The 27,985-nt window shown below is 34.2% G+C and overlaps 1 protein-coding gene and 1 non-coding gene across 3 annotated transcripts in view; both read left to right on the plus strand.

Moving 5' to 3' along the window:
- EPHA5 (EPH receptor A5) overlaps positions 1 to 27,985 on the plus strand; it is a 567,705-nt gene that overhangs the window by 282,102 nt on the left and 257,618 nt on the right. The gene's annotated exons all lie outside the window — the stretch shown is intronic.
- On the plus strand, positions 26,183 to 26,286 carry LOC141519710 (U6 spliceosomal RNA). Its single transcript, XR_012477371.1, has one exon. It is a non-coding gene; the product is annotated as a U6 spliceosomal RNA (small nuclear RNA).

Consider the following 27,985-nt stretch of genomic DNA (forward strand, 5'->3'; position numbering starts at 1 on the left):
TTCACTAACATTATTGATCCCATACCTATTTCAGTCCATAAACATTTACTAAGTACATACAACACGTTGAGCATTTTACTGAGTCATATGGATACAAACATAGGTAAAAAAGATAGTTCTTCTTGAACATCTCGCACTCTAATTGTGGAAACTTTTAAACATCTGGATAAAATAAGCCATGTACATCATAAATTTAAGAAATCAAACAAGGAAAGGCAATAGAATTTAGTAAGATTGGCAAAGGATTCCCGTAGAAGGTGGGATGCTGGTTGCGATTTAAAAGAAACAAGGGAAATCAATAAGCAAAGATAAGGAGAGAGGGCAGACCATGCATGAAGTAAAACCATAAAAGATGAGTTAAAGATGACTACTAAGTTATGAACCTAGAAGACTTGCATGTTGATGGTGCCCTCAATAGTAATAGGAAGGTTTGGAAATAGGGAGGATTTTGTGAAAGTGATAATTAATTTACTTTTACACATGTTGAGATTAAGATGTCAAAACACTTAGGTTCAGATATTTGAAAGGCTATTGAAGATTCAAGATAGTAGTTCATTGGAGAAATTAGAACTAGATATGTGGGTTTTAGAATATTAGAGATAAAAATGAATACAGAGTTACTGATGAAATTGCTAAATGAAATAAAATAGAGAAAGATGAGAAAAGTGATCAATGAGACACACAAAGTCAGTAGGCATGACAAAGATGAGAATCTTATAAAGGATGATGAAAAGAACTTTAAAATTTGTGATAAATTTATCTTTCACTATCATCATCATCATCATCATCATCATCCTCATCTTTTTCTCCTCCTCCTCCTCCTCCTCTCTTCCTTCTGTTCCTACTTATCTTCTTCATTCTTTCTTTTTCTCATTCAACAAGTAATTATTGTATCATTATATCCAACATCTATCTTGCTTTTTTAACAAGGGGATTGGGAAGGGACAAAAGGAGAGAACTTGGAATCTAGAGTTTTAAAAATAATGGCAAAATTTGTTTTTACATGACTTTGGAGAAAATGAAATACTATATAACAATGTTTTTAAAAATTCCCTAATTATTTAATAGAATAGGAGTAGACCTGTTAGACTGATAAATTTTTGATGAATCATATATTGATTAGTCAATGAATATTTATTGCCTACTTTATGCTGGGTATTGTGTCCTGAATAAAGATACAAAATTATAGTTTTATATACAATCTATGTGAAAACATGATATAATTTACAAAATTGCAATTTATGTAGAACTTTTAAGGAATAGAAATAATTTAAGGTGAATGACTACACACATGGAATCGTCTGCTAAAATTCTTAGTATTTAAACTTTGTCATTGGTTTCTAAATCAGAAGAACTTTTCCCACATTGTACATAGATCATTCATTAAACCAAAAACTATATAAAAATATTATGTGGTGTTAAAATATTGTTCAATAAATCACATACTAATGGATGGATAAAAGATATACATTTCAGGAGCTTTGCTTAATAGGATGATCCAGTCACTATTAATACTATTTGCCCACAAACTAGCATATTCCAACAATGATCCTTTTGTAATTTTTTATGTGAATCATTAAATATAGTATGGAAAATAATTTCTTTGGGCACAAAAGACCAGAGTTTAAATTTTGACTTTAATACTAACTATGGGATTCTGGACACATTATTCAATTTATCTTTCGCTTACTTCATCTAAGTGCAATTTCTAATTGTACCTCACATGATTGAGGAAAGAAAGATACTTTGTCAACTTTGAACCAAAATAAAAATAGAGGTTTTTCAAAATGGAAATCATTGTTATTTTGTTTTTAATTTGATCTTAATAGTGTTTAATTTCCCCCTAATTACATCTCATGAAAATTTTAGCAGTCATTTTTTAAAAAATTTATTTCCTTTAAGTCAATGGGCTTAAGTGACTTGTCAAAGGTCACACAACTAGGGATTTAAGTGTCTGAGGCTGAATTTGAATTCAGGTCCTCCTGACTTCAGGACCCTATTCACTTTGCCACCTAAACGGCCCCTTAGCAGTCATTTTTACAAAATATTGAATTCCAAATATTTCTCCCTCACTGCCCTCTTCTTAAAATGATAGGCAATTTGATGTAGTTTATACATGTGTTATTATGTAAAACAAATTTACATATTATTATCAGTTGTAGTGGAAGAAACTGATCCAAAGGAAAAAATTACCATGAGAAAAATATTTTGATTTGCATTCAGAGACTATCGGTTTTTTATCTGAATATAAATAATCTTTTTCTTCATGAATTCTTTATACTTGTCTTGTGCCACTTTGCTGCTGAGAAGAGGTGGCTCATTTATAGATGAACACCACACAGTTTTGCTAATACCATGTACATAGTTTTCCTGATTCTTTTTTTCACTTTGTATTAGTTTGTAAGAATCCAGGTTTTTTACCTGTGAGCTCTCTATTCATCATTTCTTTTAACAATAGTATTCCATTACATGAATATACCATAGCATTTTCAGTGATTCCACAATTCTTGAGCATCCCCTCCCTTTCTAATATTTTGTCATCACAAAAAATATACTATAAATATTTGTATACTTATGGTTCTTTTCCCCTTTTTCTTGATCTATTTGGGATATAGACCTGGTAGTTGTATTGCTGAGTTAAAAGGTATGCCAAGTTTGTTTACCTTTACACCTAGTTTTAAATTGCTCACCAGAATGGTTGGATCAGTGTGTTAGTGCACTAATTTTCTCATAATTTTCTCATTTTCCTTTTTTTGTTATATTAGCCAAGCTGATGGATATGACATATTAATTTTTATTTCTCTAATAAAAATCAAAACTTCTTATATCAATATATAACTTTATTTTCTTCAACTGAAATTTTCAACTATCAACTGGGAAATGGCTTGCAGTCTTATAAATTTGAGTCAATTCTTCATGTATTTGAGAAATAAATGTTTATCACAGACACTTTCTATAACAATTCTTTTAACTCAGCTTTCTAATCTTGGTTGCACTGGTTTGATTTGTACAAAAGCCTTTTAATTTATTATAATCCAATTTTATATTTTATATTTCATAATGTTTCTATTTCTTATTTAGACAGTAATTCTTCCCCTCCCCACTGTTCTGAGAGGTAGATTATTCCTCACTCTTCTCATTTCTTTCGGGTCATTTTTTATATCTGTTATATACCCATTTTAACCTTATCTTCATAAATGGAGTGAATTGTAGGTCTTTAACCTAGCTTGTGTCCTTTTGTTTTCTAGATTTCCCAGCAGTTTTTTTCAAATAGAGATTACTTATCCCCAAAGCTGGGGTCTTGTGTGTACCTTGTTTTTTCTACTGATCCACGCATATATTTCTTCACCAATGTTAGATAGTTTTAATGATTGTTCCTTTGTAATATAGTATAGATATAGTATTGTTAGGCTATTTTCATTTATATTTTTTCCCTAAATTCCATGGTATTGTAAACATTTTTCTTCTAGATGAATTTTGTTTTGTTTTGTTTTCAAGATCTATCGTATTATTTTTAGTAGTTTGATATTGTACTGAATAAATAAATTGATTCATGTATAATATATATGTGTGTATGTATATATATATATGTATATATATATATACATATATATATATATATAGTTTTGATCTATCCATGAAAATTGATTTTTTTCCCCAATTGCAGAGATCTGACTTGATTTGTGTGAAAAGTGTTCATTTGTGTTCTTTATTTTGGCAGGTAGACTCACATATTTTATATTGTTTACCATTATTTTAAATGGAATTTCTCTTTCTATCTCTTGCTGCTGGACTTTATTGTTCTTATAAAGAAGTAATTTTATTTTATTTTTTAAAATATATTTATTTTTGGAATTTTACAATTTTCCCCCAATTTTACTTCCTTCGCTCCCCCCCAGTCTGATAGTCTTTACATTGTTTCCACGCTAACATTGATCCAAACTGAATGTGTTGAGAGAGAAATCATACATTAAGCAAAAAATAAAGTATAAGAAATAGCAAAATTACATAATAAGATAAGGTTTTTTTTTTTAATTAGAGGTAATAGTCTTTGGTCTTTGTTCAAACTCCACAAGTGTTTCTCTGGCATATACCCAAAATTACGCCTGATTGTTGCACTGATGAAACAAGCAAGTCCATTAAGACTGATCATCAACCCCATGTTGCTCTTATGGTGTACAATGTTCTTTAGGTTCTGCTCATCTCACTCAGCATCAGTTCATGCAAATCATTCCAGGCTTCTCTGAATTCCCATCCTTCATGGTTTCTAATAGAACAATAGTATTCCAAGCTGTACATATGCCACAATTTGTTCAGCTACTCCTCAATTGATGGACATTCACTCAATTTCCAATTCTTTGCCCCCACAAACAGCTGCTATGAATATTTTTGTACAAGTGATGTTTTTACCCTTTTTCATCATCTCTTCAAGGCATATGGCCTGGCCTATGCCCAGGAGTGGTATTGCTGGACCAAAGGGTATGCACATTTTTATTGCCTTTTGGGCATATTTCCCAATTGCTCTCCAGAAAGGTTGAATGAGTTTACAGCTCCACCAACAGTGTATTACTATCTCACATTTCCCACATCCTTTCCAGCATTGATCATTGTCCTTTCTGGTCATATTGGGCAGTTTGAAAGGTATGAAGTGGTACCTCAGAGATACTTTAATTTGCATTTCTCTATTCAGTAAAGATTTAGAGCAATATTTCATATGACTATAGATCATTTTGATTTCTTCATCTGTAAATTGCCTCTGCATATCCTTTGACCATTTGTCAATTGGGGAATGGCTTGTTTTGTTTATAAATTTGACTTAGTTATCTATATATTTTAGAAATATCTATATATTTAGAAATTTTTGAGAAATACTAGTTGTAAAAATTGTTTCCCAATTTACTACATTTCTTTTGATCTTGGTTACATTGGTTTTGTTTGTGAAAAAGCTTTTTCATTTAATGTAATCAAAATTATCTAGTTTGTTTTTCATGATTTCTCCATCTCTTCCTTGCTGATAAACTGCTTCCCTTTCCATAGATGTGACAGGTAAACTATTCCTTGATCTTCTAGTTTGCTTATAATATTGTCTTTTATGTCTAAATCCTGTTCCTATTTTGATCTTATTTTTGTATAGAGTGTGAGATGTTGGTATAATCCAAGTTTCTGCCATACTAACTTCCAACTTTTCCCCAACAGTTTTTATCAAAGAAAGAGAGAGATTTTATCCTAAAAGCCAGACTCTTTGGTTTTATCAAACAGCAGATTACTAAAATCATTAAGGAAGTCATTTTAAAGCTGATTGGTTATATCAAGGAAGATATGTGTTAGATCAGTTAGGTTTTGGAAAAAAAAATGAAACTCTTCCATTTTTTTAATGAACCAGAATGAAAGAGAAATAACTTCCTTTTATATCTCAAAGACAATTAAAACTCAAAATGTCCAAGTCCAAATTCACCATTCTTCTCTCAAAGCTACATTCCCTCCCTCTTTACTTTTCTATATGTTTTAGTGAACTGATCCCATAATCACTGATCCAAAGCTGTGCTATCTTCATTCCCACCTTCATGACTTGAAACATAATATTTTCCTTGATTAAAATTCCCCTTCACCTATTCTATTTTTAAACCATCTAAATTTAGTTAAGCTGGTGCTCTTGTTAAGGTCCGAGAACAGTCCCCAATTACAGAACAGAGGCACTCGACATGCTGGAGATGCAATAGCAAGGGCTTATTAAACTAGCTCGAGCTAGGGTTCCGTCCTAGGACAGGGCTAGGATCCTGGAACCTCGAGTAAAGTGAGGAGAGACCTTATATATTGTTCAGTAGGGGATTTCCAAGCATCTGCTGGTTGTCTTGAGATAGTGTAGCGTGTTATCATTGAATGCAGGTCCTCGGGGAGGTTCCCCTGTTGCATGGTCGGATAGATGACCAGGCAGAAACTTAGGAGCAGAATTTAGGCAAAAGTTCATAGGTTTCGGGACTCAGGGTCTTACATTCCCTCCTCTTCTTGTTCAATCCAGGAGCACTCATGCTCCTCAAAGGGATGCATAGAACCCCCAGGGAGACTGTTGTAAGACTGCCTGAGTACCATTAGTTGGATAGTGTTAAACCTATTCCTAATGAAAGCAAGCAATTGGTTCAATGTGAAGGGTCCAAAGGTAAGGAGGAGTAAAATCAGTATCAGGGGGCCAATCAGGGTAGAGATCAATGTGGTGAGCCACGGGGATTGGTTGAACCATGAGATGAACTGGCACAGTGTCTCTGCTCTCTTCTCTCCTCTCCTGGAGACCTCAGACGTTCTTCTGCCTCTTCTGAATCTGTTCCAAAAAGTCCTCTCCAGTTCAGATAACTTGTTGAAACTTTGTCTTCTGGTAAAGAATCTGCTTAACATTTTACTTAGATCAAAATACATGTTTTCTTCAAAAGACAATAAGATTTTGGGGCTTATTGCAATTTACATTTTGCCTTATTGCCATATTGATGCACATTCTTAATTTTAACACAATAAATTTTTACTATATGAGCAAACTCCCAATGACAATTGTCATATTGTCTTAAGCTTGTAACATACATTCAACAATCATCTTAGTTCAGAGTACCGAGCATATGGTTTAAAAATAAAACAATCTTAGCCTTTGCTCTTATTACAATAATGGCTCAAACATCCTTAACCAAAATGAAATTTTTCAAAATATTCTCAAATAAACCATTGATTTTCCCTTTCCTGATATACTTATCTGACTCACATTCCTTTCCTTAAGCTAGACCTTAGAACTATAATTGTCCTAAGGATTTCCCATTCTTCTTCTTACCTAAATATCCCTTCTAAAAATTAAAGAAACTTAATTCCTATCATAACATGTAGCTGTTAGCAGGTGTCAGAGCCACACACCTAACCTATCTTCTGGCTATTAGATCCAACTCACCTAAAATTTCTTTTTCTAGTTTGCTTAGTAATTAACCATAAAGATCCAGGACATTAAAGGAAAATTCCTTTATAGATATAAGTATTGCATGTCCGTGTCCAGGCAGAGGTCATGTGGGTAAGTCAAATGTCTTAGGCCAGATTTATTCTTCCAGGTGAGATATTATCCAAATGTCATTTTGGGGAAATCAAGTCAAAGGGGTCCAACCTCAGCCTTACTGAGAAGTCACCCCTTTGGCCGCCCATCCCAGCCACCTGACATCTTGGCTTCCTTGGCTGCAAGAACATGATATTTACCCAGTGGCATTTCCTTTTTGTTGACCATCCTAGTATCTAACAGAAAAGAAAATCAATTAAAAGTCCCATGATCTAAAATGGTTGTTTTACCTAGTTAGAACTTCCAGTGAATACAATTCACTAAATTCCAATTATAATCTTAATGGAGTCCCAATTAATGAAACCCCCTACCTAAAGCTTGGATTATCCTTCCTGGGTCTTTGCCTAACATCTGGTATTCTAACTATGACTGGCCCTACAGGCCTGTCTCCTACCTCTTACATTCAGACATCCCTTTGTCTGAAACCATGCAAGGCAATTGGGGTTAAGTGACTTACCCAAGGTTGCACAGCTAGACAATCACTAAGTATCTGAGGCCTGACCTGAACCCAGGTCTCCTGACACCAGGGTCAGTGCTCTAACCACTGTGAAATCTAGCCGCCCCTAACATGCAAATTACTTTTCAGAATTCTTTAAAACCATTAAAACATCTTAGGTAGCTTTAAAGTTCCAACATGTGTTATTAATTTCTGTGAGTAACAAAGTAACACACAAATTACTAGATTGTACAAAGTAATTCCTCCATTATCACATTATTCATGAACCCACAGATCTATCCCAGAAAATGTCATACTTTTTCATATTTTCATTATTGCTCTTCAAAGCAATCACATTAATCCCAGGCTTTAACAATACAGTATTTAAAAAAAGATTTTCACAATAGATAGCTAAATATTGCAAATATTATCTCTTTGCAGTTACAAAAGAACAACACATAACTGATAAAAACATCTTATTCATCAATAAGTTACCTTACAATCAGGCCCACAATTGTAATTTGTTTAGAGCCCCACCATCAGTTCTCTGCAGTTACCAAGAGAGAAGTCCACATTCTTGACTTCTTTAAACATACATTATTAATATACATTAAACATTAAGATTCTTAAACATCTCATTTCCCTTAGAACAAAAGCAAAAATGAACATCCCATGTTCTTTACATTTTTGTGTCTACCAAAATTCTCAGAATCCAATCTCATACATTTGACACATTTAAAACCCCAATGTCATTACAATTCAACTAACTTTCCAACAGCTTAGTTTGATAAAAACTTGAGTACCTTATACAGAGAATCCAGCACTCACATTCAAAAAGCTCTATCCAAAATAAAAACACTGTTAGCATTATTAAAAACAAGATTAAAACCAATTAGAGCTTTTCCCCAAAAAGATATCAGTAAACATCCCTGATAACCTAGGTGTCTCTCTTCTTAGTAACCCAATACCAGTTTTCTTAACCCAAAGGTGTTACAATACAGTTTTAAAATCCCAAACTCCTTGCAAAAAGTTACAACAGTGTTAAAAACAGTTTAATCCCAAACTAATTTAACAATCTAGGTTATTTAATTCCTCCCATTCTGTACAAATGGTCTAGGAATGTTCATTACCTTCCCTGCTTATTGTATTCCCCCCTTTTGATCTAGAGAAGGAATCTTCCAAGGGGGAACAGAAGGGACCTGGTGATGGGTTGGGGGATGAGGTGTAGAAATTCAGGGGCTGAGGGCACTAAATTTAACAATACAGTAATATGTATAATTCCCTATTTAACAGATAATAAACTACACTGATCTCACATATCATTATTCCCTTTCATAAACATGAGGTGAAAAACAAAGCCTTTCACAAATTTTCTGGGCCAAAAGGACCTTGAGAACTATAACCCATTGGCAAGGTATTCTCTAGTTGGTTTTTTTTTTTTTCATAACCAAATCTTTACAAATGTGATAGGTGAAACTTCAATTCATTTGTTATTACAAAACAATTTTAAAATCTCAAAAGTATAGTTTAAATTGTTCTTATACAAAGCTTACTAATTGTACACAGCATATTGCAATTGCATGTATATTCTATTTACTCCCTAAACCTTTAAAATACAAAGAATTCTTAAGACCAATTGTTGCTAAAAAAAATCCCTTCTTATGACTACAAGATTTTCTTCATGTTTCTCTTAAATTCCAAAATTTACATTCAAATTAGTTTTAAATCATTTTCTTTCCAAAAGCCTAAAAAGTTTGCAAATTCTTCTTATCTTCATCAGTGCAATTCTAACTTCTCGATGCTCTCACTTATAAGAACTTTCTATCTTCACTGACCAACATTTCTTAATATTAGAACATTCTATGTTCTGGGAATGAGAGATTCCCCACAATTTGAGATATCAAAGTGATATGTACTAATTCTTTACCTTTTTACTGTTTATCATTACTCACACATGATCCACATTCCAATCAGTGTGAAATATTAACTTCCTCTTGTTTAGTTATTCTAAAGCTGACTCACAAGTCTGTCCTGACTCCTATGACTCTGGAGGGGCCATAAGACATCAGAATCCAAACTCAAATACATTCTTTACAAACCCCTTAATTCAATTTACAGGTATCTTTAGATTAGCACATTATAAGATCAATAATAACATTAATAAAATTAACATTTACTTAGCAATCGCTTTCATATCAAACTTTTCACTTTATGGGGCTTATTACTTTTCTTATCAATTCATTGCCAAACAGTGCAAAAAGTACCAATTTAATGCAATTTTAAATCACCCCAGTCTCAGATAAACACATATCTCCCTATAGACTTACAGTTCTATACTTTCTTCTTTTCTCATAATGATTTGTACACTTTTTTCCAAAGTTCCCAAAATCCATCTTTGGTGTACAAAGTCAACCCTGTTCAAACCTTCTGTCTACATACTTTTACCACTTTCCTTACTTAATAAATGGTTCAAAAAAAAACCCAATTGTCTCTAAGTCTGGATTTTCTTTCCCAGTACTTTCAGAATCTCTTACTCAAACTATACAATTCACATTTTCCACCATTCCTTTTCATTAGCTCCCCTTGACCTCAAGTCACACCATTCCAAACTAGAGTCACATAATTCATACTACAGCTATGATTCCACTCTTCACAATACACCTTCCATTCCAAGGTTTTAATATGTAACATTTCTTGAATACAACTGCTCAAATTCTGGAGAAGGCAGTCATTCAAAAATCCCCTAGCCCAAATAGAACATTTCTTGCCCCCCCTTCTTCAAATAGAGTAAACTGACTACTTACTTTACTAATTCTTCCTGAAGTAGCTCTCTCTCCTGTAAGGGGGAGGGAGGGGAAAGCACTCTGGCAGCACAGAATCAAGGAGGACGGTCCCTTGACCTCCTTAAAGTGGTCTAGGAGCAGGCTCAGAGGAGTGGTCTGGGTCCATCCCATCCCAGCTGGAAGATAGATTAAATGATGAAGAGCGATAAGCAAAGAAGAAGCAAAGCAAAAGAAGCAAAGGTGATAGATAACCAGTCAGCATCCGTCCCTTCCAGCGGGACTAAGTGTTGCTAGCCAAGTCCTAAAAGAAAATCAGGTTAACCTTGTTTCCTTATCTCATTCCCATACATCAGTCATTCCTGACCTGCAGAAGGGTTCCCTTATCTCATTTCCAAAGGTCAGTCCTTCCAGGACTGACCTCCAGAAGGGTTGGGGAATATCTTCCACCACAACCCAGCTGGCAACCGTTAGCACTGCGTCCACCTAGGCCTTTTGCCAGCTTAGTCCAAATACAGAGCCGCGGACTTGGTTACTTTAGATACCCCTCAAAGTATGTCTTCTGGCCTCTGCTGGGGATCCCAGGAGAGCCCCAAAATGTTAAGGTCCAAGAAAAGTCCCCAATTACAGAACAAAGGCACTCCACACAATGGAGATGCAATAGCAAGGGTTTATTAAACTAGCTCAAGCTAGGGTTCCGTCCTAGGACAGGGCTAGGATCCTGGAACCCTGAGTAAAATGAGGAGAGACCTTATATATTGTTCAGTAGGGGATTTCCAAGCATCTGCTGGTTGTCTTGAGTTAGTGTGTTATCATTGAATGCAGGTCCTCGTGGAGGTTCCCCCATTGCATGGTCCGATAGATGACCAGGCAGAAACCTAGGAGCAGAATTTAGGCAAAAGTTCATAGGTTTCAGAACTCAGGGTCTTACACTCTGCTGATATTTCTGTATATCTATACTGTATGTCATATATATATATATATATATATATATATATATATATATATATAACACACACACACACACACACACACATCAATACTGGTCCCAATTTTTTTCCATCTGAGTAGGAATTGCTAGAATCAATGATCAAATGATCCTAGTCTTTCAATAACCAGGGTAACTTCTTTATCATTGATCATGAACTAGAGTAGAATATGTGAAAAAAATATTATTATTTGTAAATCAGCTTATATTTTTGTGAAGGAATTTAAGTATTTTCTCAATAATCACGTAAATGTCATAATAATTATATTTTTCTTCTCATTATTGACCTTGTAAAATTCCTATTATTTAATATTCAATAAATAACATTTAATACTTAATAAGCAAAAAAGTAGATTGTCAAAGGACAAAGAGATAAAGTTACAGAACATTCATGGCAGGATACAAGTGACTTCTTTCATTACTTCTTTTGATCTACAAGTGAATCTGAACTGAGTCTTGGGCTTTGGTGAAGACAACATCATTTTGCTGCTTAGAAAGGTCTTGGTTTGGTATAAGCAAATTAATATTCATAATACTAATAACATTTGCTATTGCCCATAAGTAAATGTAGATGTTTTAGTATATGTTTATATATGTAATATTAATTTATGGAATACATTGGAAAAATGGCAAAATTTCTTAGTTTTAGGTGATCACCAAACAGTGATTATGTGATACATTTTAATTATAAAACAGTTTTTCTTGGTGGTTGTTTTAAAGTGTATTGAAATCTCAGAAATCCTATGGGGGACTGCCTTACAGCTATCATTCAGGCAATCATTGGTCTCTGACACGGTGGGCAAGGGTTTAATTGTAATTGCAGAGTCACCTGGACTTTCATAGCCAAGGAAGCTGAGTATCTGTGCTTTGACAGGAAAGACAGTATATTATTTCCACGCATTAGTGCCAAAGAGCTCCTTAAATCTGCCATGGAGCTGAGGAAGAAGTGATTTAAGTGCTCCATTTAGTGTTCTCCTCTGCTGTCTGCTTCAGGCCACTTTACTAGCAATAGCAGAATGTGAATGGAATTAAAATACCAATTCAAGCAAAGCACTTTGTGGGGGTTGGGCATAGAGGGAAGAGGAAGGTGAGGAGTTGTTGATGAGTCTATAATATGTAAATTACTGATTATTCTAAACTATTTATTTCCCCCTCAGGAGCTCCTGAAATGAACATTAAAGGCTGGATTTTTAATGAATGAGAGCCTGAACAGATTTCTTGCAGGTTTATTAAGTTTTCAGGGAAACCCCAGGCTTTTTTATAAAGATAAGAGAAAGGAGCTTAGGGGATAGTGACTTACCCACAGTCATTAAGAAATCACAGAATGTTTGAGAAACAATACAAATTACTTTTAGTGGGTAATCATAAATGATTTAACCTTTAGAAATACTATTTAAAAAATTAATCATAGTATTTCTTCATCAAATACATACTGTAGGTAGATTTGACATCACTCACCTTTAATAACCTTTGGGTTTACTGATAAGAGATTACATTTCTATAGTGATTGAAGGTTTATAAAGTTTTTTTTCCTATAATGGTACTGTGATACAGTTGTGGGAGAAATTGGTGCTGCCAATAAAGATTTAGAGGTCTTGTGAAACTGAAAGAATTCACAACTAACCCTGAAGTTGAAATAACTCAGGATATTTATTTCCTAAGCCTGAAAGTTCACTGATTAATCCTTTTTACTGAAGAGATGACAAGCTGTTTGTAAGTGACCTGAGGACAGGGTGAATTCCAAAATTTTAGATGATACTAACTCAAAGTAAGGGAGAAAAGAAAGGACAATCATAAAACAATAGAGGCCACCATTTTCAAGGTGGGGCCACATGGTTCTAGCTCAGAGTGAGAAAGTGACTTTCCTGCAACGGGGAGGAAAGAAGGAAGAATACATTTCCATATTGGACTGGACAAAGGTGGTAGTTGTGGAATGGCTTAGCCCTGGCTCTCCTGTACTCTCCAATACCCAGGCCACAAGGGCAGCCCTCCAAGGAGTGGTTAATACAGTACTCATTGTGCATGGGTAACAGTCTATGCACTAGCCTTTCCTGTTCCAAATGGTGCAACCTTTTAAGTTCAATATAAATCATTTCCTATATCCTGCATCAATATCAGTAATGTTGCATTTATTATTATTCCTATTTATGAAGGGAAGATAGATCCCAAAAGAGGAAATGATTTGTCCATTGTCACATGTATTTAAGTTTTGAGCTGTGACCTGAATTCAGGTTTTCTTATTGCAAAGTACAGCACTCTTTCCAATACAATTACCCTCACTCTTTTTAAACATTTTGCTGATGTTCCTGTTTCTAACCCATTAACTGATTGATCCTAGTCACTTAACCACTTAATGACTAACATAGTTAAGAATAGAAGTTATAGAGAACATGCATATCTCCACTGGGAGGAATTTATCCCATCTATGTTATTTATAATACTAAATCATAGTTTCCAATTTCTATATTAGCAATGTCCTGAAGATGACTATAATGTATTTTGCACATTATAAAATTTTCAGTGTGAGCAATTACACTTCAGACATAAAATAAAACCAAAACACAAATCATGGTATTGTTCATTACTTAGTTGATTCTCTAGAATTAAAAATGGAAAAAAAGTTAATAAAAACAAACTTAAAAAAAGCTTCATATGAACATTTTTTGAAATTGAAAAACCCATTGTTAAACATTTTCCAGCACACTATTACCTATTTTTTGGTATGCTTCCAGGTAAAAATGGAATATTATAATTCCCAGATATGTATCATACCTTATATTATATGTAATTAAAAATATATCAGCTGGAAATAATGATGGCATGAATCCAATTGTAGTCCTTTCTTATTCAAAATCTTTCTATTTTAAAACATATTCTCTCTTTCTTATCTTGATTTGAGATATTTTGACAAATCATTTTTAATCATTTATCAAGAGATTTACTATTATGGTTAATAATGAACAAGAACCACATTAAGGAATTTCTACCCTTATTATGATAAAGATATCCTTTAAAACCAACCTCATGGATTGCTATTTCATGTTGAAATAAGAAGTTAGTTGTTTTGGTCACAACTAACCTATCATATCTCAATTTGGTGTTTTCTTGGCAAAGATGCTGGAGTTGGTCTGACATTTTCTTTTCCAGCTCACTTTATAGGTAAAGAAACAAACAAAAATGCCTAAGTGAGTTGTTGAGGTCACAAAGCTAGAAAGTGCCTGAAACAGATTTGATCTCAGATCTTCCTGATTCATGGCATGGTGCTCTATCTCTTGTGCCACCTAGTTGCCCCATTTGAATTAAATAAAAAATTGAAATGAAAAAGAATGGCAAAGAATTTCAGGAAATTATTATAATGACCCATTCTTCTTATGGAAGAAATGACCAACTGTTATGGAGATTGACTGAGACAACTTTCAAAATTTAAATGGCATCACAAAAATTAACTATCTATTTTAGTTCTGCTCTTTGCAAAAGTAACCTACCAAACACTAAGTTCTACAAAGTCAGAGACTTCATTTTTATTTTTTATTTTTATTTTACCCAGAGTAGCATGCTCAAAGTTACTATTCAATAGAAATTATTATATTGGTGTCTAAGTGAATCCTCCACTTCAGTCCAACACTGGGCACCATTATGTAGTCAGATTAGGAGGTGTGCTGGAGGTTGGGTCTAGGGTTCATTATGGGTGAAGAAATCACAGAGGCTATCTTGACTCAGGAGAGTAAGAAATGACATAATTTTAAATTCACAGTTTACTGCAACTTTTCATAGATTATTTTCTTTATGGAAGCAGCAAGATAAAAGATAGTGAGTTTCAGTGGATGTAGCAAAATTAAGCAAAGAAGAAATAGCACCAAGTTAAATAGGTGAGGGCATCAAGGGCAGCTAAAAAGGAGGAAAGAGAAATAGGCAAAAGATTGTGGTTGGAATTAGAACAGCATGGAGAAGAGGATGAGCAAAAACTTTATAGGGAGCCTAACCTAACTCCTGTGCCAGGAAAAGTCAAGAGGATGGGATCAAGGAGCAACCTACCTGGACATAACTGGAGTCAGACTTTTCCTTGGGAAGCTAAGAGTCAGACAGTTGGAGGAGGAGTAAGGGAAAGGGTTTGAAGTTACTGTCTTTTGTCTTAGCGAATTGACTTTGAGAAGAGGGTTTGACTGAAAAATGGGGAGTAAATCAGAGACCCAAAAAATTTCAGGAAAGATAAAAAAAATATTTCTCTATATTTCTCCTTCATTGAGATACCTGAAAAAAAATGGGTTAGAAACTTTCAGCTCATATGGTATGTATTATAATATATACTATACATGTGAAATATCTATACAAAAATATTGTTATTTTCTACCAAATAATAGTGAAATTGGCCCATTTATAAAGAATATTATTCAGAGCTATCATATCATAGAGAATATGGCATTATAAATAAGACAGGGATTCAAAAAGAATAAAAAGTCTGGGTTTATAATTTTCTTTCTCAATTTTTGCTGTCTCTTGTCTTGGCCAAAAACGTATTTGTGAAAGTGGAGCCAAGATGGTAGCATGAGAACAGGCTTTCTTTGGAGCTCTCTCTAAAATATTTTTAAAAATCTTAAAATTATGACTCTTACTAAATTTTCGAGAGAGACAGAACCCACAGAAAGATCCAGTGAGGCAATTATTCAGCCCAAGGTAACCTGGAAGATCATGGGAAGGCTCTGTTCCACAGGGTTGGAGAGGATTGTAGCCAGGATCACTGCACCAGAGTGAAGGAGCTCCAGTATTCTGGGAATAGCACTCAGGACACCTGGGTCCCTGGGAATGCCAGCTCTTGGCAGAAGCAGTTTCCTGACCTGCCAATCCAGGGAACACCAAGCACAACTTGGAGGATCAGAGGGGAAACCTCTGCTAGAGCAAGCATAAAGCCCAGGCCAACTTGGCCCTCAGCACAGCTGCAGGCTTCAGCATTGCCCAGATCCCAGAAAATGGAAGCAGGCCTTAAAAGGAAAGGGGTGGGGAGTAGATTGTCAAGGTCCCTTCTCTGTCCCTGGGACAGGACTCTTGTGTTTTGTCCATATTCAGACCCTGATCCCAGTCTGGGGCCCCTTTTTGCCTTAGAGCAGGGGCTGTCCTCAAAGCTCCAGGACATAGAGTGTGCTTGTGGTAATCCACAGATCAGCGCACAGCCCAGGAGAGCAGTCAGAGCTTCTCATAACATCTTGAAGGAGCTGAGGTCTTTGTGAAGGTGTCCCACTAATATTCAAAAGCTCAGGAAGTACCTCAAAACCAGGGCACAGGCTGGGGAAATAAAAAAAAAAAAAACAGGAAAAAAAGGAACCTGACCATAGACAAATACTTTGCTCCCATGGAGGATCAAAACACAAACTCAGGAGATGACAAAGTCCAAGCTTCTGTATCCAAAGCTGCCAAGAAAAATAGGAGTTGGGTTCAAATTAAGGCAGAGCTCAAAAAAAGATTTTGAAAATCAAGTGAGGGAGGTAGAGGAAAAATTGGAAAGAGGAATGATAGAGATGCAGAAAAAACATGAAAACCAAGTCAACAATTTGGTCAAGGAGATCCAAAAAATGCTGAAGAAAACATGTTAAAAACTAGTTTAGGTCAAACAGAAAAAGGAGTCTAAAAAGTTAATCAGGAGAAGAATGCCTTAAAAAGAAGAATTGGACAGAAAGAAAAGGAGATAAGAAAAATCTGAAGAAAACAACTCCTTCAAATGTAGAATGGAGCTAAAGGAAGCCAATGACTTTGTGAGGAATTAAGAAATAATAATATAACACCAAAAGAATGAAAAACTAGAAGAAACTGTGAAATATCTCATTGAAAAACTACTGATGTGGAAAAACAGATCTAGAAGCGACATTTTAAAATTATTGGGCTACCTGAAAGTCATGATCAATAAAAGAGCCTTGACTTCAGTTTTACAAAATTTATACAGGAAAACTGTCTTGATATCCTAGAAGCAGAGGGCAAAATAAAAATTGAAGAAATTTACCAATCACCTCCCCAAAAGGGATCCCCCCCAAAAAAATAACCCTCAGAAATATTATAGCCAAGTTCCCAAACTCCCAAGTCAAAGAGAAAATAAATATAAGCAGTCAGAATGAAACAATTCAAATATTGTGGCACTACAGTCAGGATTACATAGGATTTAGCGCCATCCACATTAAGGGTTCATAGGGCTTGGAATATAATATTCCACAAGGTAAAAGAACTTGGAAAGCAATCAAGAATCAACTACCCAGCAAAACTGAACCTCTTCTTCCAAGGGAAAAGATGGACTTTCAATGCAACAGATGAATTCCAAATGTTCCTGTTGAAACAGCTAGAGTTGAACAGAAAGTTTGTTCTTCAAGTATAGGACTCAGGTGAAGCATAGAGAGGGTAGACAAGAAGGGTAAATTATGAGGGATTTAAGGATGATAAACTACATGTATTCCTAAATGAGAAGAAGATACTGATAATGTTCATATGAATCTTCTCATTTAATAGAGCAATTAGAAGGACCATTTATAGACAAGGCATACGAGGGAGCTGAATTTGAAGGTATAATATATTGTAAAAATGGAGTTAATGAGTGGAAAGGAATTGTACTGGGAGAAAGGGAAAGGGGAGGTAGACTAGGCTGAGATATTTCATGTAAAAGATTGAAGAAAAAAGCTTATGCAATGGTATGGAAACAGGATGGATGGAATGTGAGGGGGAATGATGGAGCCTTCATTCTCATCAGAAATGACTCAGAGAGTAAACAATGTATATATTTAACAGGGTATAGAAATCTAGAAGAAAAAAGAGAGAAGGGGGTGGGAGAAAGGGGATGGGGGAGGAATGGAAAGGGTGATAAAGGAAAAGGTATATCATGGGAGAGGATAGCCAGATATAACACATTTTCTTTTTTTACTTTTTGCAAGGTAGTGGGATTGGGTGGACTGTCTAGGACCACAGGGCTGGGTTACTGGTCTCTGGGATGAGATGCAGACTTGGAGCCTCCTTGCCCCAGGGCCAGTGTTGTGCCACTCTTTTGAAGCACCCTTTTGAAGAGGGATGAAGAGAAAGGAGAGAGAAAATATAATCAATAGCAGTGGGGAGGAATGGATAGAGGGAATTACAGTCATCAATAACAACTGTGGAAAAAAATACGGAAGTAATTTCTCTGTTGGACTTATGATAAAGAATGTGATCCACCCCAGAGACAAAGCTGATGTATCTGAACACAGACTGAAGCACATTTTTTTCCTTTCTTTCACTTTATTTCTCGTGAGGTTTTTTTTTATTTTTGTGGGGGAGGGGGATTATGTTTATGCTTACAACACGACTATTTTAATATTGTGTAAATAAATAAAATGTAAATTTAAACAAAGAAAAATGTGTCTCGTGAAAGACATTTGCATTATATATGCACAATTAATTAATCTGCTGTTTCTCTATTTCATTGATGATCACTTGGATGAATGAAATAAAAATGGTAGGGGACTTTTCAATAAAAAACCAAGAGAAGCATAATTAGGTAAACATTAAAAAGAAATCATAAGTGATCATTTTTCCTCTATATATTTCTTTGATCTAGTCAAAACTTTGGCATGTTGTCTTATTGTCTTTTTTTTATGAAATTATCTGTTGTTTCTGAAATTTCTTCTTTCTTCTATTCATTCTTATAGGATTAGATTTTTGAATTTCCAATTAATTTTACATGCCTTTATAATCATACAGATATACATATATATTTATACATATATAAATCACTTGTCTAAGAAAGTCTACTTTAATATTTCTACTTTTCTGCATATGTTTGTGAGAATTTAAGCCTTAAAACATGGTCAAATTTTTCCAAAGGTACAATATACAGTAGAGAAAAAGGTATACTTTCTCTTCTCAGTGAGGATTTCCTCCTTGACCTCCTTCTTATTTATTTTATACCTAAATTTATTTAGCTACAAGGTAGGAAAGTCAAGGTTCCCTGACAGAAATATTTTATTGTATATTTCCTCCTATAATTCATTTGACTCTTCTTTTAAAAATTAAGATACTATGCAATGTAGTGCATATATGTTTATTACTGATATTTTTATGATGCCTTATTCAAGATCTGGTTTCCCTACTTAATTATTCAGGCTAGGTTTATTTTTTTTGTTTCTCTCTCTCAGAGATCATGACTGGTAATTGGTACACCTGCATTTTTTGCTTCAACTAAATCATAATAGACTCTGTTTAATTCCTTTAACTCTATTTTGCTTTATGAAGTGTGTTCTTATAAATAACATGTTGTTGGATTCTAGGTTCTAATCCATTCTGCTGAATGATTTAATTTTATAAGTGAATTCATTCTTTTGGAGTTATTATTATTCATTGTCTAATTTTCTCTATCCTATTTTCTTTATTTTTTTCCTCCCTTCTCTTTTTGTCTAGTACCTCCTGTAAAATCTAAGTTTTTACAGACCACTTTCTTCTTTTTTTCGCCTTCCCTTTTGTCACATCCCTTTCACTTATTCCTGTAAACTATATTCCCTTTTTGATAAGAAACACTTCTCTTGCCAGATGAGTGTATATATTTTTTCCCTTTTTCAACCAATATAGATGTGACATTCTAGCATTTCCTGACTCCTAACATTTTTCCCATCCAAGTAAAAACTCTTCTTGCATGTCTCTTTTATGTGAGATCATTTTGTCATTCTTCTCATTTTTCCTTCTCCCAGGGCATTCCTCTTTCTCACTATCCCATTTTTAATATCATCACAATATAATTCACTCCCTTTCAACCACCAGAATAACCATAAACTTCTTAGAATATGCATGTATTATATTTCCAATCAGTCAAGTACACAGTATAACCATATAGAGTTCTTTATGATTTCTTTTTCTTGTTTACTTATTTATGCTTTTTTTGGTTTTTCCTATTGAAAAGTCAAATTTTCTATTCATTTCTGGTCTTTTAATTAAGAATATTTGAAACCTTCTAATTCCTTTAATATATACTTTTCCCATTGAAAGATTATACCAATCTTTGCTCTGTAGGGTATTCTTGTTTATAAATCTAAGCAGAAGACCCCAGAATATCATATGTGGTAGCTGCTAAATCTTTTGCACCTGTTAAATCATTTTTGGTGCTAACTGTGACTCCATGGTATTTTATTTCTTTTATGCTACTTGAAGTATTTTTTCTTTTTTTGATTTTTAGAACTTTGGAATTTGATATTCTTTTGAATTTTCATTTGGGGAATCTCTCCCAGGAGGTAATAAGTGCATTATTTCAATTTTGATTTCAACCTCTGGTTCTACATATCAAGAAAGTTTTTCTTTATAATTTCTTACAGTACATCTCTCTTTCTTTGAACATGACTTTCAGGCAAATCAATTAATTAAATTAATTAATTGATTTGTCTGTAAATTAATCTGTCCTCTATCTATTTTTGGGGTAGTTTGTTTTAAATTTCACATTTTTCTGCTTTTGTCCTGTCTTTTTAAATTTGCTTTGATTTTCTTGATAACTTTGACTTGCCTATTTTTAATATTAAAGAAAATCTTTTCTTCAATGAGTTTTTATACTTTTTTCCTAATTTGGCCACTTCTGGTTTTTTAAGGTATAATTTTTTTCAGCATTTATTTTTTTTCTCTTTAACCAAGCTAGTAATGGTCATTTCATAATATAGTTGCTTGCTTTAATTACTTTACCTATGTTTCCTCTATGCTTCTCATTTGATTTTGGGAAATAAATTAAGCATTTTTTTAGGAATTTTTGTTAAGATTATGTTCAATAAACATTTTCTTCCTGAGTGAAGCTATCTTGACTTCATTATTTTCTTCTGAGTTTGTGTTTTGATCTCAAATCACCATGTCTAGAGTCTTTTCTTGTTGTTTGTTCATCCCTATATTTCTTTATCTTGATTTTGAACTTTATGCTAAAGTAGGGATCTGCTCTTTGCATGGAGAGGAGAGGCTATTCTTAGTTCTCTCTTTCAAGGTTCAGGCTTTTTTGTATTGCACTTTTCATAGATAGTTCTTGGTTTGAAAGTTTTTGGTGATTCCAACATGGTTTCATCTGGTGAGAGATGTGGTCAATGCTTTGTTGGTCTCCTATCTGGTCTTTACCCCCAAAAAAAGTCCCTGATTCAAACTTTGGGACAGCAATCAATACTACTATTCCTACTATTCACACCTCTTTTGACTGAAAATGGTCCTTTCTCCTCTTGAACTATGACCCAAAAATAGACTTAGGCAAACATTTGCCAAATAGTGACTTCTCTGGCCTTTCTATTATCTCTTGGTTAAAAGTGTTCCCTACTCCCTTGAACTAATACTTAGAGGCGAGTATAACAATTGAAATTGCCCAAAACCATTTGGTTTTGCATCCAGTGCTAGTATAGGTTTACCTTTTAATCTTTTTCAAACCTGTTGCCAAGTCTCCTAACCATCTTTGTCTTGGAAGTTTGCAAAGCTACTGCTGCTTCTGTTTCCACCAGTGGTGTTTCACCTATCTGGATTCTGGGTCAGCCTACCACTCCCCCAAACCCCTGTCATAGATCTCTCTCTTTTCAGTCCCAAAGCTGGAAGAATGTCCTACTCTGGTCTTTTCTTGACTCTAGCACTCCAGAATTCAATCTGAGGCATTATTTTAAAGTTTTTGGAAGTTAATAATGGGACAGTTTTATTGACTGCATACAGACTCAAATATTTGAAAAATCTTAAAAAATGTATCTAAATATGTTATACTTTTCATTTTATTTAAAGTATGTTTGAACCAAGAGTAAAGACATGAGCAGGAAAATCAAACTGTTTTATAATAAAGTATTTGTTTAATTGTTTTTATTGTTTTATTGATATTTTATTTTTCCAAATTGGTGTTATGGAAGTTTTTCAACATTCATCCATATGCCTAGGTATATTTTTAAGTCGCAACATTTGCCTCTACCTTCATTTCCCTCCCTCCTCCCCTCAGCAGCAATCAGGGTCGTATCATACATACATACATATTTGTGTTAAACATATTAACAAATTAGTTCTTTTTGGAATGGGAAATTAGGATTGAGGGAAAGAAATGCATGACGTATTTTTTAAAAAAAGTGAATGTAGTGTTTCACAGATACTGAAGGATTTTGTTTTCTTTTCTTTTCTTTTCTTCCCCTGGATGGGGATAGCATTGTCCTTAGGGGGTTTAATACAGCTGTCCTATCTCATCAAACTACTGTGAGGAGCTGTTCCATCTGGGTTGATCATCTCACAATGTACATTAATGTACATATTGTTCTCTTGGATCTGTGCCTTTTACTTAGCTTCAGGTCTTGTAATACATTTTATGCTTTTCTATAGTCTAACTCTATATGGTACCAAATAGAACAATAGTATTCCATAATATTCACGTACCAGAACTTGTTTAGTCATTCGCCAATTGATGGGTATCCCCTAATTTTCCAGTTCTTTACCACTACAAAGAGAGCTGCTATGAATATTTTGGAACCTGTGGGACTTTTCCCATTTCCTTATTATTTCTTCTGGATATAAACCCAGAATTGGAATTACTGGGTCAAAGGGTAGGAACAATTTTATTGCTGTTTTGGCATATTGCTCTCCAGAATGGTTGGATCAGTTCACAATTCCACCAAGAATTTATTAATAAACTAATCCTCCCACAACCTCTCCAACATCGATCATTTTCCCTTTTTGTCATCTTAGCTGAACTGATAGGTAGGAGGTGATACCTCAATGTTTTAATTTTCATTTCTTTAATCAGCAATGATTTTGAGCACCTTTTCATATGATTAAATATAGCTTTCACTTCATTTGAAAATTGGCTATTCATATCCTATGACCATTTTTCAATTGGGGAATAACTTGCAACACTATAAATTTAATGCAGTTCTCTCTCTCTCTCTCTCTCTCTCTCTCTCTCTCTCTCTCTATATATATATATATATATATATATATATATATATATATATATATATATATTTTAGAAATGAACTCTTGGTTGTGAAAATTATTTTCCAACTTTTGACTTTCCTTCTTATTTTGGCACCATTGATTTTATCAATACAAAAAATGTTTAATTTCATTTAGTCAAAATTACTCATTTTGCAATTTATAATGTATTCTATTTCTTGTTTGGTCATAAATTTGCCTCCTTTCCATAGATCTGATAGAGCATTTCTTAGTCTATTAATTTATATATGGTGTCACTCCTAATATCTAAATCCTGACCATTTCGCTCTTATTTTGGTATTGGATGTGAGATGTGGATCTTTGCCTAGTTTTGGTCATATTATTTTCAGTTTTCCCAACAATTATTTTTATGGGTTTTTTTTGGTTTTTTGTTTTATTTTTTATTTTGTTTAATTTATTTACACATTACTAAAATATTCTTGTTTTAGAGTAAACATAATACCCTTCCCCCACAAAAATATAAAACTTCATGAGAAATAAAGTGAAAGAAAGATTTAAAAATGCATTTTAGTCTGTGTTCTGATAATATCAGCTCTGTCTCAGGTGGATTACTTTATCATAAGTCCATCCTAGAAGTTACTTCTATATTTTTCCGCAGTTGCTGTTGCTAATTGTTATTCCCTCTATCCATTCCTCCCCACTACCATCTTTTATATTTTCTCTCTCCTTTCACTCTGTCTCCCTTCAAAAATGTGCTGTGGGGCAGATGAGTGGTGCATTGGATGGAGCCAAGAGACCCCAAACCTACATCCCACCCCAGAGATCCAGCAAACACCCAGCCCCATGGTCCAATTTCCAGTAAGATTTCTTCAGAGTCTATCATATATAAGTTTTTTTAAGATTTCATTTACCTATTTAACTTCTTTCTTGTTTATTTTGCAAGTTAGACTTATCTAAATCTGAGAGAGCAAATTTGTGGTCCCCTAATATTAGAGTTTTGCTATCTATGACTCTTTATAATTCACTCAGCTTTTCTTCAAGGGAATTTGGATGTTATGCCACTAGGTGTATGCATGTTTGATAATGATATAGCTTCATTAACTATAGTACCTTTTAAATAGATGTAGTTTCCTTCTGTATCCCTTTTAGTTTTTTGCAAGGCAAATGGGGTTAAGTGGCTTGCCCAAGGCCACACAGCTGGGTAATTATTAAGTGTCTGAGGCTGGATTTGGAGTCAGGCACTCCTGACTCCAGGGCCAGTGCTCCATCCACTGTGCCACCTAGCAGCCCCACCATACTCCTTTTAATGATATCAGTCTTTTGCATTAACTTAAATCTTAAATCTGGATCGCTACTGCTGATTTTTTTTTTTTACTTCAGCTGAAGCATAATGTTTTGCTCCATCTTTTACCTCTACCCAGTGTGTATCCCTCTGCTTCAAATGAGTTTCTTGTAAACAATACATTGTGGGATTCTGGTTTTTAATTGATTTTAATTGATTTCGCTGTTGCTTCCATGAATAAGTCATCCCATTTACATTTACAGTTAAGATTGCTAATTCTGTATTTCCAGGTCATCTTTTCCCAGCTATATTTTTCTCTTTCCTTTGCCCTTATTCCTTCTCATCAAAGGTGAACTTTTCTTTTAAAATTTAATTGCAGTTTATTTTCACTTATACTTTCCCCTTCCCCTTTATCAGTTCCTTCTTACATTCTCTTTCCCTTCCCTGTCCCCCACCCATGTCTGGAGAGTAGGTTTGATTTTTAAACCCATGTGGGAATGTATCTTATTTCCTCTCTGGGGAAAATCTATTGAATGGAATTTACTCAGTGTTCACAACCTCCCTTCTTTCCCTCTAAAATTATAAATCTTTGTGCCTCTTTATCTGGTGTTAATTACCTCACAAGTATTATTACTCAAGTATCATAATTCACAAATTGATTAATTGATTGCTTGATAAGCTCAAAGTGTTATCAAAGTCCCATCACATATTGGTTGATTGATAAGCAACATTGCTTCAAAGTCACTAAGTATCCTCCTATCTCATTAGAAGTATGCTTTTCAGGAGTCTTGACTTACCTCAAATTATAATCATTTTTTAACTTTATCCCCTTTTTAAGTACCCTCCAAGGACACTCAATCCGCATGAGCCAAAGAATCATCCAAAGCCAAATCATTTTATGAACTATTTGAACCCCTCCTCCCAGGCCTATTTCCTGCCACACTTCCCCCCTCCCCATCCAGGGTTTTTAACCCTTTGTTAATTAAAGTATGGATTAATTCCAACCCTAATTTAATTAATTATGAGAATCTCACTCCCCCCAGGGCAATTAACCCCTTGTTAAATAAAGTATGGATTAAGTCAAATCTTGATTTAATTAACTGTAAGAATCTCAGAGGGCTCTAAATCCTGAGACACTCTTAATGTCTCACTTCAAAACTTTAAAATTGATTATAAATTATGGGAGACACTGACTCAGAACTGCCCAGTTTATGATGCCCTCATCAAAGAAATTGTCAAGTTTTGTGGGCATAACAGAATTAGAATAAATCAATGGAAACTGAGACCCTTAAGCTTAGAGTAAATTCCCCTGTTTTTTATCAGAGGTTTTGTCTCAAAAACAGTGATTTCATCTTGGACCTCTTCAATAGAAATACAAGATCCAACCATACCCAAATCCTCTAAATCCATTGTCTTCAATTATATTCTACTCTTTAATTATTCAAAGAGAAGTACAATTCTCAAGAGTTATAAGTGTTATATCTTCCCTTTTAGAATTGTATAAAATTTGGTGGTCTTAACTAACATTTGTTTTGTTTTGTTTTAATTTTATCTTTCCCCTTTTCATTTACCTTTTTATGCATCTCTTGAGTCCTGTATTTGGTGATTGAATTCCCTGTTCAGTTCTGGTCTTTTTGTCAGGAAATGTTGGAAGTTCTCTATTTCATTGAAAATCCATTTTCCCCCTGACAACAGATGCAGAATTTTACAGGGTAGTGAATTCTTGATTGTAATCTGAGGTCCTGTGCCTGCTTCAGCAGCACATATACTAAAATTGGAACAATACAGAGATTAGCATGGCCCCTGTGCAAGGATGACACACAAATTCGTGAAATGTAATCTGAGGTCCTTTGCCCAATGATATAGAGTATTCCAGGTCTTCCAGTTCATCAATGTTGAAACTAATAGGTCCTATGTGAGTCCAATTGTATTTCCTTTGTATTTAAATTGGTTCCCTTTTGCTGCTTGCAGAATTTTTTATTTGATAGTTATGGAATTTGGCTATAACCACACTTGAAGTTTTTATCCTGGCGTCTTTTTCAAGAGGGCCTCTGTGTATTCTTTCAATAGCTATATTGTCTTATTGTTCTAGCAGATTTGAACAGTCTTCCCTGATAATTCTCTGCATGTTTTCCAGGTTCTTTTTTTTTTGTTCTAAGCTTTCTGGTAGTCTGATGATTCATAAATGATATCTCCTGAATCTATTTTCCAGGTCTTTTGTCTTTCCTAAAAGGTACTTTCATTTTCTTTAATTTTTCCATCCTTTTAATTTCATTTAATAGAATCTTGTAGTGTTGTAGATTCATTGGTTTCTGTTTGTTCAATTCTAATTTTTAGGGTTTTATTTTCTTCAATTAACTTTTGTATTTCCTCTTACTGCTTATTTTTACTTTTAAAGGAGTTGATTTCTTTGGTCAAGTTTTCATAATTTTCCTATATGACTCTCATTTCTTTTTTTCCATTTTTCTTCCTCTTTGGTTTTTTAAAATTCTTTTTTAAGTTTTTCTATGAACTTTTGGATTTGAGTCCAATTCATACACTCTTTTGAGACTTCCCTGTGAATTCTTTTTCACTGATTTCTTCTTGTGACTTGTCATTGTTATCATTTTTATCTGCAAAGTAGTCTTATATAGTGATCCCTCTTTCAGTTTTTTGGAGTTTTTTTGGTCATCTTTGTAGTTTTAGCTCTGCTCTTGGGGTATAGGGAAAAAAAAGATCCAAATGTTTTATGCTGGGCTGGGGCCTGATCCCTGGCTTGTTGTTATCCAAGGTGTTGCCTGTGCAATCTAGGCTTTGTCTGTTTATCTCTTCCTTTATGTCAAGTTTCTGCCTATGCGGTTATTCATTTCCATCCCAGTCCTGACTTTTGCCCCAGTATTCCCAGTGTTCAGATTGGGGTTGGGACCCTCTCTGCTGATTTGCTATCTAACTGCTGGGATCTATGCTGTTGTCAAACTGTTGGGACCTAGATAGCACTGTGGTTTTAAATTTCCCACTGGCTTTCCTATGTCACTTAGATTTACTCCCCCACCCACCCAAAGAGACTGAACTTCACTGTAGATCCTCCACAATGCTAATTGTTGAAAACTTCAGATCTTCTCTTTTTCTTGCAGGGATTTGTAGCTTTAATGCCAGTGCAGAGAATTCATTTATCTTTGGTAGGGAAATGCTCTAGGAACATGTTAGATTCAAACTGTCATCTTGGCTCTATCCTGGAAGTCCCTGTTTTATTTATTTATTTTTATTTTTCCCATTCATATGCACATGTATATTTTTAAGTTACAAAATTTCCTTCCTCCCTCCCTTCCCACCTTCCTCTCCACAGTGGCAGATGGACAAGTTAACATTATATATACATATTTTTATAATCATGTTTATAATTAGTCATTTTTGGTATGAGAAATTAGGATTAAGGGAAAGACATACATAAGACATTATTTTTATAAAATGTTCAGATTCTGAAGAATTTTTTTTTTTGTTTTGCTTTGTTTGTTTTGTTTTGTTTTACTTTTCTTCCTCTGGATTGGTATAACATTGTCCATAGTCT

Source organism: Macrotis lagotis, chromosome 3 (assembly GCF_037893015.1).
Source record: "Macrotis lagotis isolate mMagLag1 chromosome 3, bilby.v1.9.chrom.fasta, whole genome shotgun sequence".
Taxonomy (NCBI): domain Eukaryota; kingdom Metazoa; phylum Chordata; class Mammalia; order Peramelemorphia; family Peramelidae; genus Macrotis; species Macrotis lagotis.